This window comes from Felis catus, chromosome A1 (genome assembly GCF_018350175.1).
Source record: "Felis catus isolate Fca126 chromosome A1, F.catus_Fca126_mat1.0, whole genome shotgun sequence".
Taxonomy (NCBI): domain Eukaryota; kingdom Metazoa; phylum Chordata; class Mammalia; order Carnivora; family Felidae; genus Felis; species Felis catus.
In genome coordinates, this window is record NC_058368.1 from 145,966,123 (window position 1) to 145,987,590 (window position 21,468).

At 37.7% G+C, this 21,468-nt stretch overlaps 1 protein-coding gene across 2 annotated transcripts in view; it reads left to right on the top strand.

Moving 5' to 3' along the window:
* The window catches only part of LOC123378999, a 255,936-nt gene extending 235,724 nt beyond the window's left edge, over window positions 1-20,212 (top strand). For both annotated transcript variants that reach the window (XR_006582845.1, XR_006582844.1), the window contains exons 3-4: window positions 233-365; window positions 13,742-20,212. The gene's annotated coding sequence lies outside the window, so the exon portion shown is untranslated. The remainder of the gene's footprint in view (window positions 1-232; window positions 366-13,741) is intronic.
* The last annotated feature ends 1,256 nt before the right edge of the window (window positions 20,213-21,468 follow it).

Here is a 21,468-nt window from a genome sequence, read left to right on the forward strand (position 1 = left end):
ATTTTGGTTTCGGAAGACTAGTGGTAGAAGGAATGTGTATGATCCACATCTACCATCCAAAGTCAGTTTGCCATATGGATACCTTTATAACTAGGATGTTGATTATTGAGGCTTTGAGGGAAGAAGAGTATTGGAAGAACTTCCAAGCTTCCATAATATCAATTTCAAGAAGCATCCTGTTTTACCTGAGGTTTTCTGTCACCTTTCTTTCACTTTTTCTGTTTTAATTCAGGTGAAGTAAAATGGCGTGATATCTTCTTGTGTGATTCAGAGAGTTTCTCAATTGACACCTGGGCCAGTCTAATCTTAGGCATGGGCCTTATTCCAGAAAACAGCTTTCCCTCCATTGCACCCAGGGAAGCCAGGTGAGTCCACCAAGAGCAAGAGCTCTGGGATATGATCCTGGACATTCCAAGGTTCTTACTGCTGAGGGGGTCTCTCAGGTGCTACAGGGGCTGTTATGATCATTGTTCCTTCCTGCACCAGCTGCCCCTGGTACCTGAAGCTGAGGTACAGAAGGACATGAATACATCTACCTCCAGAGGAAGCTGAATGGAAAGATGAGAGACACTGTGTTTCAAGATATTTCTATCTCTTTGTGCCTTAACTAATCTTTCTTCTCTCTTTCTAATGTGGGAGTTCAGTTTCACTTCTTTATCAAATGTGTGTGTGTGTGTGTGTGTGTGTGTGAGAGAGAGAGAGAGAGAGAGAGAGAGAGAGAGAGAGAGAGGAAGAGAGAGAGAGAGGAAAGAAAGAAAGAAAAGAAAGAAAGAGAGAGGAGTAATGAATTAAGAATTTAGGTTGGCTGTTAATATTTAGAGTTGCATAAACTTGGCTCTGTGAATTTCTGGCTTTAAAGTTCAGAGTTCATCTCCCACACTGTTCCCAAGAATGCATCAATTCTTTCAGGTAATTGAGACAAATACAGTGGCTTGAATCATGAAATACCTTAAAACTTCCCAGTTGAGTGGCTTGAACATGATGAGGAGGTTTTAACAGCCTATTCTGGAGGAGAGGTTCTCAGCCTCAGTGGCACACGAGAGTGCCACCAGAACATCAGCTCAATTACTTAAAAATCTCTAAGATTATTGAACCAAGGCATTTGGGTTTCTTAAAAGTTCCCCAAGTGATTCAAAAGCATAGCCAAGCAACCACCATTCTACAGAGAGCTATGATCTACTAAAAATGGTGATTGGGAATAATCCATTAAACACATTTTATGGTTTGTTTCTTGTTGCCACAACAGGAGTCTTTCCATATCCTAGATGCAAAATCGATCCTTTCCAAATCGAAGTCACCACAAGAAAATTTGACCAAAACAGATTGTTTTCTTTCAAAATTAGGTACATCATGTAAACATTGCAAAATTGAACTACTACTCTTTCAGATGAGCTCAGAAGATAATAAGTCTTTATGAGAAGAGAATACTACATTTCACATTTATAATTCATTTTTACTACCATTAAAAATAAATTGCTCAATCACTGATGATTCTAAGTTTCTTGACTCATATTGGATGATAGAAAACAAACATGAGTGTCTGGTTCCCAAAAGCTATTTCTTATAACCCACCTCCTTCATTTTTTTTTCCCTTGCTGTGAAAATTTGACGTTAGAATTGAAGGTTTATAAAGAAGTGAATGTAGAGAATCTAATGTCAGACCAAGAACCATAGAAGTTTTGAAATAGTGTCTTCTATTGTGATTTTCAGTTTTAAACTCTCAATGTTTTAAAAAGCATGACTCACTTAAATGGCTGAATATTTCTCTTTTCATCCAAGGCTAGAAATACTTGTTTTACTTTTGGGAAACTCACTGGGTAGGGGTGTTATTTAGAACACTTCTTGCTGGTAAGAAGGTAAGGCCTCCATGTTTAGAATGGGGTAAAGAAAGATCTTGGAGAGATGATGTCATAGAGCTGTGGATTAGGGAAAAAAAAGAAAATTATTTTCAGATATTGTGAAAAAAGATAAGCTAACTTTGCTTATGCAAAAGCATAAATGTGCCATAGGTAGAAAACCAGATTAGTTTTCCTAAAGAATGAGAATTAGTCTCTGGTTGCATACCTAGTGTATGCACCTCATTTTATATTTGATGAACTCGTGCATAATTTGCAATCCAGTAATTCATAAGAATATCATGGTATCACTGTTGGTCATGGCTTTATGTGTGTGGGAGATGGAAGGAAATATGTGGTGGGTGATGGGAAAAAAGGAGAAAGATCTTCACAGTTAAAGGTTATTGTATCTACTTAGGTGATAAAAACAAGTTCAAATAGACATTTAATTATTTCTAAGTGGTGTGACAGAAATGAGAAATCCCAATAAAAGGACACACACACACACACACACACACACACACAAATATTTATACGATACACACAGATTTCAGATAATGCTTATGTCTAAGACATGAGGAGGAGGCCTGCAATTTGGGGTCTTCTGTTGTATCTGCTTTCTTTTCTTGTCAAAAAAAATGTGACGCATAATGTTAACATTTGTCAAACATGGGTATTATAGCAGTCAGTAGTAGGACAGTAGTACATAGCATTATATTATTTTCTGTACTTTCCTGAATGTGTAAACATTTTTGAAAAATGTGTCATATCTTAAAAGTTTAATGAAAGAATTGAGCCAGATTATCTGTAAATTGCTTTACATCTCAAAACAATAGTTTTTAATAATTTTTGGAGCATAAGGTCATATATACTTGAGTCTTACGGAAAATGGCTGCCCTGTAACTGTCGGAGTGACAAAGTGGGGTAATGGAACTGCAGCTGAAAGCAGTGCACACTCAATCTATATACGATTTTTAATCTGAGAATAGGGCAAAAGGAGAAAGGGAAAATGAAACAGAAAAGCAACTCTAGAAAAATGTGTTCTTGTCCAGAAATTACATTTATCCCAAAGTGCCTCCTTCTCAAAAATATCCCACTCTTTTTATTCCTACGGCTAGTACTAGTGATAACCTGATGAAGAAATCAATTTTAAAAATCTACTTTTTTCTAAGTTGGTATAAGCTATATTAAATTTTTCCATAAGAAAAGTAATACATGCTCATTTCAAAATGAGAAAAAATAACATAATGCACTGAAAAATGAACAATATAAAATACAAAGTATCCTTATTATTACTAAGAAAAGATAAACATGGCTAATTAACATTTAGGCAACTAGTTTTCCTTTTCATACATATATATATGTATGCAAAATATATATACATTCCATACATATACATTCCATATATATTTATATATATACATTTCATATATATATACATTCCATACATATATTCCATATATATTTATATATATATAAATATATATATATAAAACCATTGGAATATCATTTAAAAAAAATAGGCACACCTGGGAGGCTCAGTCGGTTGTGTCCAATTCTTGGTTTCAGCTCAGGTCATGATCTCCTGGTTCATTATATCGAGCCCTGATTTACTATTAGAAACAATGTTGAAATAAATATATTTTGTTTGCTTCTCCAATTAGGTTCTTGGTGTAATTCCTAGAGGAGCATAGTTTGACTTTTGAGAAAGAGGGGAGAAAAGCTTCATTCTGGATGCCTTATTGTAGTAGAGACTAGGAATTCACAACCTCGTATCTGTTCTCCTTTTATTAGGACCTATCTTTTTCTGGAGGGAGGGGAAGAAGTAGCAAAATTACATTTTCTAGCTCTCTTGTTGCTAGGGATGCACACATGACACATCTCTAGCCAGTGAAATTTGAATTCTCTGTACCAGGCTGACTCCACTGGCACACTTGGTCAGTGCCTTGTTCTTCTTCCTTCTTCCTATTTCCTGCCCACAATGTAGTCTTAATGGCTGATAGAGTGGGGACTAAGGTACTGAAGAGAGTGGTGGAAATGGAGCCATCTTATAACCACAAGGAGAAGAGAACAGGAAATATGGCTGAATAAAAAAAGAAGGATCCTGAGTTCCTACCGACAGCGTGAAGCTGCCCTACTTACAATAGACTTTCTACCTTCTGATTCTTTGTTATCCCCGTGACTAAATGAAATTTATGAAATTATTTATACAATAATCATATCACTTCCAGTTAATAGATATTCTGAAAAACTGGCATTCTCTTTACATTCTTTCTGGAACAGCAATAAAGAATATGATGCCTGTTATGGGATTCTACAATAGGTAACAAATAGGCATTGGCTGACCTTTGGCCAGTCGCAAGACCATTTAGAAGAAGGTGTAACTTGGAAGCCACATTCCCAGGAAGCATGAAATCTCCCTCTGCACTACCTCATTGTGGCTACTACTACTTCTTTCTTTGATTCAGAAAAGTAAATCATCCAGAAAGTTCTTTCAGGAGTGAAAAAGGCTGAAAATCCCTGAAGATCCTGACTATTCTCCAAAGCTACTAAGGAAAGAAGATAAATATTATACATTTAATATTTTATTTTCCAGAAGTATATAATATATAATCTCTCACTGTCCTAAAGAGAGAGATCCATATGCTACCTCATTGGAATTACATTAAAGATTATTCTATTATTGCTGAGAAGTAGTTTTGGATATACAGAACAATCTATGAGAGTGTATGACTACAAAATATATTTTTTACTAAATTAGGTAAACCCTTACCATATTTAAAGCAAATCTTATTGCAAATATAAATATACATAATATAAACATAACATATGTATCTTAGTGCTCTCCTACAGGTACTTAATTAGGCTCTCAAAAGATGTTTGTTGTTTGGTTGATAATAGGTTACCAGTTAAAATAAGAAAAAGGATGATTCTCTTAAAATAATAAATGAGATATTTTTGAGCCTGTCTGAATAGCATACATACAAAAGAAAAGAGGAATGAGCCAGAATAAGTTGTGCATCTGGGCTAAATTCCAAGAACTATAATCCATTCCTGGACCTTAGCTGGATTGATGCTGAGAAACAGGCCTTGAATAGGGAGTTGGAGAAATTCAAGTTCAAGGGCTAGAGAAGATAGTGGGTGACCTAATCAGAGGTCATTGTTAGAGGTTCAGCCTAGGATTTGAAATAACCTTCCTCACAGGTATCACACCCCAGCCAATTAACTAGGTGCAGAGAGCATGGGAATAGTCACATATGCTGTTTTCTTTCCTTCCTCTCTTGAAAGAATAAAATGGCAGCAAAATTATTGTTCATTTTCTGAAGTTAGTTTGTAGACTCTGGGGAGAATGGAAAAACGTGTAAAAATAATGCATGCTCCCCATTTCTCACTCAGTAAGGTAAGGGAGTGTAGGAAGCATGTAAGTTCTCAAAATCTTTATCTCTACTAAAGGCCTTCTCAAAAGTGTGTGTGTGTGTGTGTGTGTGTGTGTGTGTGTGTGTTGTGTGTGTATGTGTATGTGTGTGAGAGAGAGAGAGAAACATGTCTGCCTTGCCCTGGGGAGTTATGGGTGAACTATAGCCCTTCTTATGTCACCCAGCATTCAGTCAGAGAGGTAGAACCACTAAGGTATATTGATAGGTAGATGACATAGATAGACAGACAGATATAGTATATATAATTAGATAATACAAAATAGTATTATAGAATCTATAGTTAGAAATAGAGATAGACTGGGGTGCCTGGGTGGCTTAGTCAGTTGAGCATCCATCTCTTGATTTCAGCTCAGATCATGATCCCAGAGTCATGGGATCAAGCCCCATTGGGCTCCGTGCTGAGTGTGGAGCCTGCTTAAGACTATCTCTGTCCCTCTACGCCTTTCCCAGACTCGTGCTCGCTCTCTCTCTCTCTCTCTCTTAAATTAAAAAAAAATTAGAGATAAATAAAGATTGATTTTTATAGCAATCTGACCTTGCACTATTATAGCAATTTGACCTTGCACTATTTTGAAAGCTGGTTAGGCAATCTCTATATCACCATTGTCCTTGCTTTTGATGCTAGATCCTGAAGTGTTCAGGGCACGTAGCAAGGAAGGAAAAGATAGATGTAAAATTGGGAAGAGAAAGAACAAGGTGGAAGTCACAAGCACAAGCTTGAGTATATGAGAACACACTGGAACCCATGTTATTTCTCGTTGTCTGTGACCTTGATGGTTTGGGCCATCAGAAGCCAAGGGCCTTTTGTCATGGAACTAAGCCTAGACACCTGGCTTGAGAAGCAGAGAAGCTGAAGGAGGATCCAGGGAAGGGGGAGCAGTTGTAGTCTACAAATCCCATAGAAAAAATTTCTCATGTGGTCCATCCTAATGAGAAATGTACAGGAAAGGCAATTCTGGGGAATGTAGTTCATCCTGGCCAAGTCAACACTTTAAAAGCCACCATAGTTATGATGCAAAAAACTGTAATAGCCCTCCAAGCTGCCCTTGGTATTCCACCAATGTTCTCATTTGGTTATGTAGCTAGCACTCAAGAAATTTTCAAATGATCTAGAAAAAACAGTATTCCCGGGAAGATGAGATTGTTGTTGTGACAAAAATTTGAACACACACACATACACACACACACACACATTCATTAATTATAGATACTACTATTATTCCTGTTTCCAGCTTCCCATTCATCTGAGTTTTTACTTTAACCAGATACCCTGATTTTTCTTTTTGCATACCAATAAACTCTTAAATAATATAATTTCTATGCCATGTGCAAGTTTAAATAAGGTCACATTTTATTTTAATTTTTAAAATACGGTACAAAGGGCTTAAGGGAAATTTTTTGGTTTTTGTCCAAAATGTACTTGAAGTAACTGAGTGCTCTTTGTGTTGTGTTGTAGTATATTCATACCCTAATGGACATCTCCAGTCTATTGACATTTTGGATAGAAGAGGATCAATCTTGGTCAAACAATGTCTTTTTGATGGAGATATTCTTTTACTTGTGTTAGTCTTGATTCAAAGCATACTTCTGTCTTTTATGATTAATACTACATTTAGCCAGATATCTTTGTTTTTGGATCACTAATATAGAATATCTACAAGTGGTTTTGAAGATGCAAGATGTTAAAATATTAGAAATTCTTAGGTATTCCTTTTGGACATTAGTAGAAGTATTATTGAATCAATACCAAGTATGGTTGTCTTTATGAATCTCAAAGGGATTTTCTTTTGGATTGAATTAAATGGTCTTTTTGGATTCCTATTCTCTCACCCATTGTTCATACTATACATTTCAGCTGAGATTGCTTAAAACCATGCATAAACTCTTTCCCACCCTGGGTTCTGAGACTGGTACTTTTCTAAGTCCTCCTAGATCAGTCCTACTAGATCAGGTGAGGTAGTTTCTAGTCAACCTTACCTAGTGCTGTTCTGCATTATGCTCTGTTGTTGTTGTTTTCTTTTTACATAATATACAGGTATTATTAAAAATTTTAAGATAAAAATAAGAGTGTAAATGTATATTGAAAGGATTTGGCAAATATCTCAGAGACCAGCTATGTAGGGAAGACAGTTACAGAACAAGATATTAAAGCAAAAAGTAGACCTTCTGTTCCCAGAGCTCCCACTATGAGGGCATGTGTGGGAGAAGTTTCCTTTTTACCAAGACAGCTGGTAGAAGAAAAAGGTCCCCAAACACAGCATCTGAATCATCCAGGAAGATTTATTAATATTCATATCTCCATCCCCATTATAAAAAAAAAATTAACAGGGCTGAGATAGGACCCAGGAAACTGACTTAGTAAAAAAAAAATCAGATAATTTGAATGCATAGCTGGGTATGCATTTGAATGCATAGAAACAAGTGACATGTTCTCTCCGCAAAGCTCCATTTCTGAACTCTGTTTTCTTTGGAGAATTATTTTCCAAATAGAGATTGTATTATTCCGGAGCAGCACACTGTTGCTTTCTCCTGTGGAGGTAGCTATTTTGACCTAAGTAGTTGCTCACAGAAAATTAGGACTGAAAGCCCACAAGGCAGGAGTACATAGCACAATCTCTACTTCGTGCTGGAGGGGGCATTCCTGGATAAGGTTTGTCATCATCTGATCAGGACTGTATTTTTCCCAACTTAAAATGTATATGCCACTTTCTCCTAACTACTGGGCATCCATTTCTTCTGAAGTCCTTCCTCCAGAAGCCACTGACTTCAGAAGTGAACTCAAGATGATGCCACACAGCTAATTTTTCTGATTCTTCAAAACCTATTTCTGTCCCTTTCATCTACTACCGATTTTGTCTGCCATTCCTCTTTACCTCATTAAGGAGGAAGTGTTCCTAGATGAAATTTGTCAAAATTCAACCAATATTGTATTGTAACAAGAAAGAGACTACCTTTTCTTTTTATAACTGGGAAGTAAATGTGAGGAAGGGATTCCATCTGCTACCAAATGGGTAATTCTCCTATTGACGCTGGATTCTTCTGTTTCAGTGTGATTGTTGACATCCCCAGCCACATCCCTTGTGGGTGTAGTGATGAGTATCCGCTGAGGGAAGTAGATATTCACAACTGTCAGTTATGCTAAGAAGTGGATGCAGGAACAGCAAATAAGGAAATGGTAGGCAGACCAACTTTAGTCTTGAGGAAAGCCTAGGATAAGAAGGTTCTCTGAGTCTTAGCCTGGAACAGATGATCTCAGGAGTTCCTTGATCAGAGAAAAAGGACATCAGCTGAAGAGACACACCAAGAACTAAGATGAGAGGAAAGCTTATAGCTGGCCAGGGAAGGGCCTATGGCCTGGCATGGAAGCATCATGCAGGGTTTTCCTCAGGAGGAGTTGGGACTGTGCAGGGTCAATCCTATAGGTAGGCAGCCACTTCTGTGTCTCTGTGTTATAATTCTTTTCTATTAACTTGCAACCTTTACTAAAGTCTTGATAAACTTTACAGACTAATCTTGGATATACAGGGGGTGAGGGAGCAGGAAAGGAATAAGGCTTGCATTGTCCAGGACTTTCTGGGTTGCAAATGACAGGAAATAACTCATATTCACTTAAGGTCACTTATAAATTCACCTAAAGGTCATTTCTTGACTCCCGAAAGTATAAAGTCAAGAAGGCAGCTGGATTAATTCTTTGCTGGATCTAGAAATGAGGATGGTGTTGCCAGGGTCCTCCCTCTGTCTCTGGGCTCTGCTTTTTTCCATGATGCTGCATTGTCCCCCTCCTGCTATAACCTTTCCCATGGTGGCAGAGGTGGCAGCCCAGTGGCACCCAGTGGCAGCCCTGAGTCCTTGTTTGTTTTTTGTTTTGTTTTTGTTTTTGTTTTTGTTTTTGTATGGACAACCAAACATTTGAATCCCACTTCCAAAAAAAGAAAAAAAAATCTTCCATATTCTGGGTTCTTTATGCTTCATATGGGAAAGACAACAAAAGGAAACGGAGCTCCTAAATTTAAAAAGAACATCATGAATATGACAAACTGCCTTCCTTGTGAGTTAGAGGAGATCTAGGTATAGAGATTGCAAATGTTATCAAACATATTACCACTGTAAACTGCAATGTCAAATTCTGAAAATAAAACTCAAGAAACTTCTTATGAATTTTAAGGTAATCGCAGCAAGAAAAGGAATATGGTCAGGACCTAACACAAGAATGCAAAAATGGTCAATTATTAGAAAAAAATTAGTGAGTTGAAAAAAGGGCCTTGAAAAGAAGTAACTCTGTTTTATATACATAAAGTGCCATTTCTGTTTTCCTCTCAAAAGTCAGGCTTTTTTAGCTGCTATGACCTTCTTCCCTCTACAAATGGTGATAATCAATAGGAATATGAAATTACTATAGAAATAGGATTATTATTCCTGTTGTGAGGCCTCCTTTCCTTCAGGCATCATAATTTCATGTGGAGGAATTTAGGATGAACACTTCTGGCCTCTCTCTGCCCGTCCCTTACTCCTGCCCAGGGAAGGAGAGACTAGACCCAGGGGCCTCAGAGCCCTTCTGGATCGGCTCATCACATTACCTGGTCTGTGCTCCACTAGGCTTCTGGGGCTTGCCCCTTCTGGGCAGCCCGGCAGATGCCCAGTTTTCTCAGGAAACGATGGGCATGTCTGGCTAATTCTGGAATATACTATTACAAGCCCTTTTAGCTGTAGATCTAAACTCACATTGTCCAGTTTATCAGTAGCAAAAGCGGTAATTTGACCTCTGCCAAACTCTTGGATTTATCTCCCAATTCTGGTCGAGAATTCAGGTAGGAAGGAGATGGAAGCTAGGTATCAATCCCCCTAAGACCCCAACATTATTATTACAGTAAACCATAATAAAATTCATAAAATGAAGGACTGTGTCTTCTAAAGTTGTTTTTCACAGTAGCAAGTACACGAACACATAAAAATGGTGTTTGAAAGTGTTGTTTCCAACACTGAATTGGAACAGATGCCAAATAGTTTTCCTCCCTGTGGACCAAAAAGAGGAGAGTAAATCAGGCTAAAATCCAATGTACATTTCCAGCTCTCATGGGACCTTAGAGCAGCCCCAAGACAATCAACAACTTTACTACCAACATTCCGCTTTACTAATACTTGTCTTTTGTCTTTATTTTTCTAAAGAGTTTACAATTTGACCAATCCAAAAAAAATATTGCACAAATATTTTTCCTTTTGTTTTATTCTAAATCCCACTTCGATCTGTGGATGCCAGTTTTGTGCTTATAAGGAGAAAGAATATATTCCATTTCACAAATTGGCCCACTCTCTTGAGTCCCTTATGTACCGCTTTTCTCAGTTCCTTGTAATGTGGTTTGCTTTGCAGTTGAAACGAAAATGCCACATCCTCTGGATTTTTGGGTGTGATCCAAAATTGCTTTCAAGGATCCCTCTGGTCTTTTGGCAAAGGGAAATCTCAGCAGACTAGATGATTGAAATAGCATGACCCCAAGAGAACTGGACACTAAGCAGTGCGCTTAGCTGCTGAAGTGAGCTCGTTTAGTTACTTAGGAAACAATGCAGAATTAAAAAGTAATAATTACGTATAAGAGCCACTCCTCCCATTTGTTTTAGATTGATTTTCTTTGTTTTTCCCAGTTGCTTAGACTTGTTCCACTTCTAAGTCAATTAAGAATTCTAGACTCTGGTAATGGGAAAAGCCTTTTAATTTATCACCTCCATCCCTTGGCTGGTCTCCTCGTGTGTGGACATAGACATGTACCACCAGCACAGCATCACGTACAAAATAGACCAGGGAACAAACCCACTCCCGCACGTCATTTTTATTATCGAGTATTAATTTTCTCACCCACACATGGCTATGAGGATTCACAGAAGATCTTTGAGGAGTTAGAGGTTTCTGTTTGTTCATCAGCTTCATCTAGAAAGAAGAGTGTAGAAAAAGCAGCAGAGTCTGAGTAAATTTCCTCCCTCCCATTGTCCTGATTCAAAGTGCATACGACACGTTTACTTCTAGAAAGAACTTAGCTACCACAACTAAGTTTACTAAAGAAAGCAGCTTCAATATGTAGGGTATCCTTCTAGCATTTTACACTCTCCATGGCTTCCTTCCTACTAATTCTCTGCCTCTGGATGTTTTTTCTCCTCTGAAAAGAGTTTGTGGCGGCTGATGAGTGGACAGCAGGGATACTTCTCTAATCCAGTCTTGGGAATTGAAGAGCTACTGGTTGAGTCTTGAGTGCCTTTTGAACTTAATGGCCTCACTTAGCCAGCTGTTTATAGTTGACATGTTGGTCAACTATATGTTGTATATAGTTGATATAGTTATTTATTCCTACCTGCTTCATGTACTTGCTTCACCATCTTTTTAGTGTCTTCTCTTCTGCTCTTGTTGACACCTTGCATAGCGTGAGCATGGACATAAATTTACTAGATGGACCACAGCCCACGCTGATGGTAGTGGAAAAGCAGCACCATCTCAATTCTGAGTCCCAGATCTGTCTCCACAATCCAGTAGTAGGGTTGACTTTCTTTTGTGTTTCTGCTACTTTAAGTTGATTATAGAAAGGGGCTTGACCAAAAAGCCATTGTTCCTCAAGAAAAGTGGTTTTTAAACATAGCGTGAATCATTTTGAAAATCCTAGATTTCTGAAACTCAGGTTCTAGATTGCAACCTCTGTGATCACAGAGGCTCTGGTTGTCCTTTCAGATTGCACAAACCTCCTCCAGTGTCTCAAATGTAAATTCCTGGCCAGAGGTAAAAACAGCAAGCAAATACAGTCCTTACCCTCTGATACTACCTAGTTTGCCTCCAATTTTCCTGTCCTGTGAATACTTCTGGTTTTCTCCCACTTCTTGTGGCTAACAACACACACACACACACACACACACACACACACACACACACTTCCCTGGAAATACAGTCGTGCCATTTTCTTTTCTCTCAGGCTAGTCAATGATAAGAAACATATTTGAAAGCCAAATAGAACAAAGCTAACCTCCTTTATGGCTAACACACAAGATGCTATTTAGAAAAACGTTGATCCAATCACCACTGGCTCTGTTAAATAAGGGATCCCTAATGTGGCCCATGATCAAATTCACTTCCTCGTTAAGAGCATGAGGATAAGTTAAGACAGAGCCTCCTTTGTTTAAAAGAGGCTGTGTGAACTCTGCCACGAGTCCCCAGACACCCCTAAGTCCTCTGTTCTGAACATGTAATTAATTCGTAAGAAACCAGGTACCACAGCAGCCGCGGTTTGACAGTAGATTCATTCAGCACCCGCCAGATGTGAAAGGCTTTCAAAGTGAGCAAACGGCGCGCCTATTGCCCGGAGAAGCAGGAGCCAGTAACCTCTGGTTTGCAGCCTTACCGTCACCCGGTAATGCCATTTCTAATGTATTTCAATTCACTCTAACAGTCACAGATGTTTTTGCAAAACCAAAGGTTATTGATTAACCCATAGCAGGTAGGAGGTCCCTATTTGAGTTCTTACATTTTTTAGCCTAAGATAACTTAAAAACCACCCGCTAGCAAATCCTCATGTCACTTGTATTTCACTATTTTTCATGCTCTTTTTCAAAGACAAGTAAAGAGCTATTTTCAAGGATTAAAGGAAAAACATTTTCTTTAAACATTGTACGCTATGTTCAGAGAATTTGCTTTATGGAGAGGAGTGATTCAAATTTCCTATGGGAAGACTCCATTAGAATGTCACTAGATTCACTTCTATTAAACCTCTATTACCAATCTGGAAGATGCAGAAAATGTCTTTCTTTTATATTTTGCAATGACACAAAGCTACAAGAAATACTGAACATAATAAGATAATTGAAGGTGAAAAACCATCTTGACATCAAAATCAATAATACAAAATTCGTCAGCAATAAATATGAAAACTTACGTTCAGAATTTAAAAGTCACTTATGCAAAAACAAGATAAAAGAGACTAAGCTTCTAAGTTTACTAAGAATTGGCAATATGTTTTGTCTATTTAAAAATCTAACATAATTTTAGACTATGTTAATAAAAGGTCATTTGTACATCAGACATTTTGTAGTCTACCCTAGCTAGAACATGTCTGCAATATTAGGTTTATCTCTGGACACTGCATTTTAAGAGTGACGTGGATTGTGCAGAAAGTGCAAATGGCAAGGAATTTGGAAACTTCGTCAGCTAGTGTTAAATAAAATGAGTAGACACTCAACCAGTGCGTAAATATACTGTGTAGCATCCATGCCTGATGGTCATTTGTTTTTGACTAGAATATGTTTAATTACAAGGATCTCTTTACTCTGCATTATTGCGCAGTTCACATTTTTAAAGTATTTTCTAACTCTGCCTTCTGTTAGTGCACTTTTCAATCCTACATTATTAGTAACCTATTTCTCTTGACAAGCCATTATAGATTTGAAAGCCTATTATAACTATTTCAGAGTATTTCAAGAAATATTTTTTTCCCTCAGAAAAATCACCTTATGAGAAAAATGTATCAATACAGTAATGAATGAAGATGTTCCTGAGCTATATTTAAAATGCCATGGTAAGTACAAATTGTAATTCTCAGAGGTTACTATAATTTTGGGTGGATAATCAAAAAATTGTTTTAAACTTCATCAGTTCTTATGCTTTGTCATTTGAGAACCTGGGCTGAGCTTTAAACATAGCACATTTATATGATGGGACAAACCTTAATGACTACGAGATTCTCCTCAGAGTTCATCTTCTCTCTGGTCAATTTCATGACTCAAGAGAGCTGGAGCTGGTAGTTGGGAATGAGCTGATTTTTGTCTTTAAGGATATATAAAATATAAATCATATCCTGACTATGAAGGTCATAAGTTACCATTTAAGTTGGCTCTGTTTACTCTTTACTTCCCTAAAGACCTACCACAAAATGATGAAGAAAAATCTATGGAAGATAATGAATTTTCATGTTACACCATGTTCTTAATTATTTAAAGTCTACTGAGAGAGAGAGAGTGAGAGAAAGAGAGAGAAAGAAAAAGAGATACTTGGACAGACTGAGATCAAGTCACAGAAAAAGGAAGAATGGACAGGAGTCAGGAGCTAAAGGAGTCAGAATTTGAAGCGGTGCTAATACTCCTAAGTATCATTACTAAGCTTGTTACAAAATTCACACATCAACCCTTATCTATTAAATTTTAAATTTGCCTCTGACAAAGACAGTGACCTGAAAGGCAGTCCAGAGTCCTTAGACTTAACTCCCAGAAGGTAATTTGTTACCCGACACTCCACATAGTTCACACAGCATCTGATGGTTCCAAGGAGGATCTTCAGTGTATTTCTAGCAAGAGCAGAAGATATTTCTTTGGCTTCCAAATTCAAAGAGACTAGTATATATAAATTTTGTTGCCCTTGAATTTTTCTGAATCTTATTGGCACTAGGCAAATTTTAAGTTCCCCGGAGGTCCATTTGAGGACTGAAGATGTCCCCATGTATGAAAGGGGTTCTGGGTCATAAAGAGGAAAGAAAAGAAAAGAGAAAGGGAACCACATGGAGACCTCATACCACTTGGGTGGGAGCGCTGACAGGCAGTAGCTGAAGGGGAGTTTGTGGTTATTGCCCTGTTAACAGGTCCCTCTGGAAATCCATCATTGGAGGGGGAGTCCCGAAGCAAGGTGTGGGAATTGAAAAAATGGAAAACAGGAAATGCACACCAACAATAAAAAGTAGACTTTTTAATGAAAAACATATCTATAACGTCCAGTGTTTCAGCCATAAGAGATGTAAAATTCTTGGAAACATTTATTAGTGAGAAGAGCGAGCCACACTTTAGGTTCCTTATAATGATCTCATCTTCAAAGGGAAGGATAAGGAGAAAATGCATAGAATGAAAAATTTTACCCATAAATATATAATATCATATGAAATCTATTTCAAAGCATTGTACAGAATTCATATCCTTGATACTTACAATGCTGCAGTTAATTAGCTAGGCTACATGAAAAAAAATGAAAAATGAGAGAACAATGAAATGAAACCGATGCCAAAGGATCCTGGAATGAGAACAAAGACAAGGAAATGAAGCAATTGGCAGCTACAGAGCAGTAATCCATCCATAGGCAAATTTCAGATGATAACTCAGAAATATTTGCTCAACATTTCTTTTGTTTAGGACTATCCTAAATAAGTAAAGAAAACCATCTAAAAATTCATCCAAATAGGTAAGAAGCTAAAGAACAAATAAAGCTATTTGTCTTCACTCATGAATGCGTACCTGAATAAAAAATAACCGTGGGTGAATTCGGTTTCGGCATAGAGGATTTAGAAATGACATAACCTTTTAGGGTTTTGAATTGCATTTCTGAGAATATGATCATGCAGGAATTAAAGATACTCTTCCTTTCTTTCTCTTTCAATCTGTGTCTTAAGAACAGGGGACCTTTGTTACATACTCTCGCATACTCAGCACATACATGGGGAACATCCTGTGTGACTTAGATGAAATAACCTCCTGGTGTCACTAGCCACTCCCCTACAAAATGACACTGAGAATACTGAGTCACCCTAAGCATGGCCTTTGGGATCAATTGGTTATTAAAATGGTTTTAAGAAAGCTCAAGTGTTATATGTTATTTAGTAATTATTGAACAACCTTAATTTCAGGTTCTTTTTTTTCCCATTTATATCTCACAAGTTTAAAGAAAAGTGGCAGAAAGTTTCCCCATATTGGAAGTGCTAGAGTGGCTGGAGGAAATGAGTCATCAAGATAATTTATGATCTTTCCCATAACTTGCAGTGCACAGAACATAGTAATCCTTTGTTATCCAGGCCACTCAATGACCAAACTCCAGGACCTTGATGGAATATAATTAAAATAGGATTTCTGTAGACTCAAGTCTCTGCTGCATATCCCAAAATGGCTTTACCTCATCGCAATATGCACATTTAATAATATTTACTGTTTTTTTCTTTCCTACTACATGATCACATGAAGCTAGTCTCAGTAAGAAATTACTTTTTAAATGAATAAAATAAAGTTCTTAGTTTCTAAGAACTTATTGGTAGGAGAGAAAGAGAAGCCCCAAAGAGCTAAAATACTCAGGAAATATGCTAAGAGTCACTGGAGAGACTGAAACTATTAGAAGGGAGAGAGAGAGTTAATTTGCATTCAAACCAGGGATTTTTACTTAGTTGTTTAGTTTTTTTTTTGTTTTGTTTTAAAATCAGAAGATTCTGGATCAATATGGAAAAAATTCTAATGAGTTGTGGTCTTTAAAACTCTTGATATTCAGGAAGCCAAAAGGATATTCTTCAACTTATTTCTGGGGGGCTGGGGGGATGTTCAGTGATTTAAGGAATCTAAGAATTGGGTAGAGCCTTATATTTTTTAAAGAAGTTTTATTTTTTCTACAGGTTTGTAAAATTTCACTTTGTGAATGCATTTCTAGGTCCAATACGTATTACCTTAAATATTTTCTCACCACTGAAATGTGATTCAGCCTGATTGGGTATTAAGGGGTGTCCTCCAGGCCCAGAGCAATGATAGCTTTTCACATCCTGTCTTCTTGTAATCACCCCATCATAAAGCACTTATCCTTAACACCTCAGAAAATTGGGCAAGCCCTGTCCTTTTGTCTGCCACATTATTTATCACAGAGATGCAGCACATTGACAATTCCAGACACCACGCATGGGAAAAGGAATTTCTAAAGTAACACATCAACCTCCCTTTGAGCAACAGGAAACTCCATTCTGTGTGAGAATATTTGCTGAGTCAAACTCTGGTTTGGTAAAATATTTTGTTGGGTGGATCTAATTCAACCCTTTAAAAAGTCATCTGACTCACTCCATGGAAAACACATTTTGGACATTGTTAAGCCCTGGCTGTGCTAGCCCATTACCTGCCCTTCTGGAGACCTTAGACCACATATCTGTACATGTGTATGTGCATATGTGTACCACACACAGTTCTGTATTACCTGAGGTCATCTCTCAGTTGCTCAGTGGAACGCTAAATGCATTTTCCTAAAAGTTGGGTATTCGCCAAAGTATGAAAATCGTAAAAATTTAAAATATTTTCTTCCATTTCTAGACAGTGAGCCCCAGTTTTTAGTTTAGAAAGTATATACCATGATGCTACTGACCTGCCATCAGTACAGCGTATGCTCTTGGCAATCTAGTGCTAATCAATCCAACTTACTCATCTGTGAATAATAAATGGAATTTTAAGATGCCCTGCCTAGATTTTGTGGGGTGACCCAATCAGGTAGAGGCTGGAAGCATAGGAGGTGAAAGAATTTATGCAAAGCAGAACAAAGGAGATGCGAGTTTACTGAATACATTGCAAAGGAGCAGCAGGCAGGATAGCAAAGGAGAGACTGCAAGGAGACAGTGGTGGGGGGCTGTAATTAAGTGGGGGAGTGAGGAGGTATGGGAGTGTATGAAATTTTCCTTTTATGGTACCTGTGCCTGGTTGTAAGTAGCCCACTGGTCAGCTAGGGCTTACAGATATTTTGAGGTGCTGGCCTAATAAGCCTATTTGCGTTCAACCCAGTGGTCACTGTGGGCCCTTTTGCCTCACTCAGGTTTCCATTGCTCAAGCCTGTTGCCTAAAAGTGGCTTCTACAGATCTTGCGAAATTTATCTACTGCAATGGGTTGGAACCAAGTTATGACCACTACAGGGAACAATAAGGGGCAAAGAGGGATATGTGGTTTCCTAAAATTACGTGCTGAATAATTGGGAAAGAGTAAGATACACATAAATCTCATATAGGACAGAGATTCCAAAAGAATCACTGTAATCACAATACTGGACCTCTGCGTCTCCATCTCTGAGATGTTTATAATCTCTTTTGTATAAAAGCTTTTCCAAAGTCTGATTCTTTTAAGGCATCTAATTTGTGCTCCTATGTGCTGCTTCCCACACTTAGCACTCCTTTTTGGAAAGATTTCTACAGCATGTAGGCCTGATTTTTAAGTGGAATGTAAGTAAGAATTGTTAATTAGCCACGGTGGTTATTAAACATAGAAACACTTAGACCTGCTAATTCAGGTCTTAATTCTAATGGTGCATTCATCAAATTAACAATTAATCAATAATTATTTCCTTACTTAAAGGGTGAAGTGAGGTGGAGGAAGCAGTATTAATCTTCTTTAAATAGTCTACTATGGGTTATGCATTTTACACACAGTATCTTACTCCCAATTCATGACAAATGCTATTCTTAGCCCCGTTTTGCTAATGAGAAGGAAATGGAGACTCAAAAGAAATTAATAACCAGCCTGAGGTCACAGGGCTAATAGTCAGCAGAGCTGGAACTTGAATTTTGGTGGGTCACAAAATCCAGGCTCTTTTTAAAACACTAAGCTGCCTCCTTATTATCCCAGTTGAGTTGCTATTGCCCAAATGAAGAACGGTAAACCCAAAACATAAAACCAAGGAAAGATGGGGGGTGAGAATGTCCCTGTATGATCCACATTTATTTTGTTCCTTCCTGGCAGCTCAAATAACCATAGAATCCCTGGTGATCCTAAGCATTTGAAGATGAATGCATGAGGTATGGAAAGTACTTGCACTGAAGAGCCAACTGATCAGCTAATCATTCCAACATGTAGTACATAGCAGCCTCCACCGTACTGCATGCCCAGAGAAAATGAAATAGAGAAGAAAGAAAGTACCACAGCTCCTTTTATTGGAGCAGAAACATGAAAGAGAAGGTTAAGCAATAACACATATGAACATTCATTTGCAATTACTTCTCTTCTAACTTAATGTAGGGCCTTGGGTTATACAATAAACTAGCAGTTTGGGCACTTCAAGGCATAATAACTTCCTCTCTTTTCATAGATCAGAGTCAGAGAATAACTCTCCCAAGTCGCATGTCCCCATAAGCCTCTACAATAAGCCTTTTGGTGCTGAATGGTCTGTATTTTTTAGCCTTCTAAGTGACCTTCTAACACTTTCCTTCAAAACCTCATGCCTGTGGTTTCCTAAATCTTCCAGAGATCTTTTTCTTAGGAACTGCTTTCCTTTTTTTTTAAATTTTGCACCACTCCCTCTAATTAATGACAGTACGAAATTTACCAGTTGGGAATCTTCTTAAAGATGACATACAAATCAATTATTTGGGATTAAAATGAATTTCCTAAATGGTTATGTATCCAGATGAATGTATAGTTAATAAATGATCTCTCTGAGCTATGGAACTGAAATACCATCCAACCTATCTCTAGACATCATTTATAGCATTGTTTTTATCAGGAAAAATGTATTCTCAGTTCTGTATGTATTTATTTATGCAAGAAATATTAATGAATGCCCACTAAAGGCCAGGTAGCATGGCCAAAATGCTAACTAATACCCGTGAGCTTCTGGGGCATTCAACCTAGTGATTCACTCAGTGAATTCAATACATTAACTTAACACACACACACCAAAAACAAGTGTGAATGGGGAAAATGCAAATGTTGGTGAACATAATGCAGGGGCGACTAACATAAATAATGAAGATAAACAAGAGTAAGCAGGTAAAGATAGTGTTAAAGAAGAGACAGGTCCCAGGCAAAGAGAACATGTGTAAAAGATGAAGCTAGAGAAAGCAAGCAGTTAAATGAAAACACTCAAAAATTAGAGCAAACTGGAACTTGGGTGCAAAGAGGGTTAGTGATAGGGTGACACTGGGCAGATGAATAGGCGGATTGCGCCTCAGTGGGTTTAGGAGCCATGTGAAAGAGTTTAAACTTTGTCTTAGGAAGAGGGAAGAGTTAAAACAAGTCAATCACATGGTCATATATTCTTTTTTTTTAAGATGTGCCTGTTAAACTTAGGAAGGCATAAGAATCATCCCGAGAGCTTTGTAAAGTACAGTTTCTTAGGGTCTACTACAGACAGTATGAACAGTAGGCCTGCAATGGGGCTTGAGAATTTGCATTTCTCATAAGCTCCTAGGTGATGTGGATGCTCCTGGTCTGGAGACCACACCCTAAGCAGTACTGTCTTTTTTTTTTTTAATTTAATTTTTTAATTTCTTAAAATTTACATCCAAATTAGCATATAGTGCAACAATAATTTCAGGAGTAGATTCCTTAGTGCCCCTTACCCATTTAGCCCACCCCCCCTCCCACAACCCCTTCAATAACCCTCAGTTTGTTCTCCATATTTATGAGTCTTTTCCATTTTGTCCCCCTCCCTGTTTTTGTATTATTTTTGTTTCCCTTCCTTTATGTTCATCTGTTTTTGTCTCTTAAAGTCCTCACATGAGTGAAGTCATATGATTTTTGTCTTTCTCTGACTGACTAATTTCACTTAGCATAATACCCTCCAGTTCCATCTACATTGTTGCAAATGGCAAGATTTCATTCTTTTTGATTGCCAAGTAATATTCCATTATACACACACACACACACACACATATATATATATATATATATATATATATATATATATATATATACACACACACACACACCACATCTTCTTTATCCATTCATCCGTTGATGGATATTTGGGCTCTTTCCATACTTTGGCTATTGTTGATAGTGCTGCTATAAACATGGGGGTGCATGTGTCCCTTCGAAACAGCACACCTGTATCCCTTGGATAAATGCCTAGTAGTACAATTGCTGGGTCGTAGGGTAGTTCTATTTTTAGTTTTTTGAGGAACCTTTGTACTGTTTTCCAGAGTGGCTGCACCAGCTTGCATTGCCACCAACACTGCAAAGGAGATCCTCTTTCTCCACATCCTCGCCAACATCTATTGTTGCCTCAATTGTTAATGTTAGCCATTCTGACAGGTGTAAGGTGGTATCTCATGGTAGTTTTGATTTGTATTTCCCTGATGATGAGTGATGTGGAGCATTTTTTCATGTCGGTTGGCCATCTGAATGTCTTCTTTGGAGAAGTGTCTCTATTCATGTCTTTTGCCCATTTCTTCACTGGATTATTTTGGGGGGGGGGTTGAGTTTGATAAGTTCTTTATAGATTTTGGATACTAACACTTTATCTGATAATGTCATTTGCAGATATCTTCTCCCATTCTGTTGGTTACCTTTTAGTTTTGCTGATTGTTTCCTTCACTGTGCAGAAGCTTTTTATTTTGGTGAGTTCCCAGTAGCTCATTTTTGCTCTTGTTTCCCTTGCCTCTAGAGACGTGTTGAGTAAGAAATTCCTGCGGCCAAGATGAAAGATTTTTGCCTGCTTTCTCCTTGAGAATTTTGATGGCTT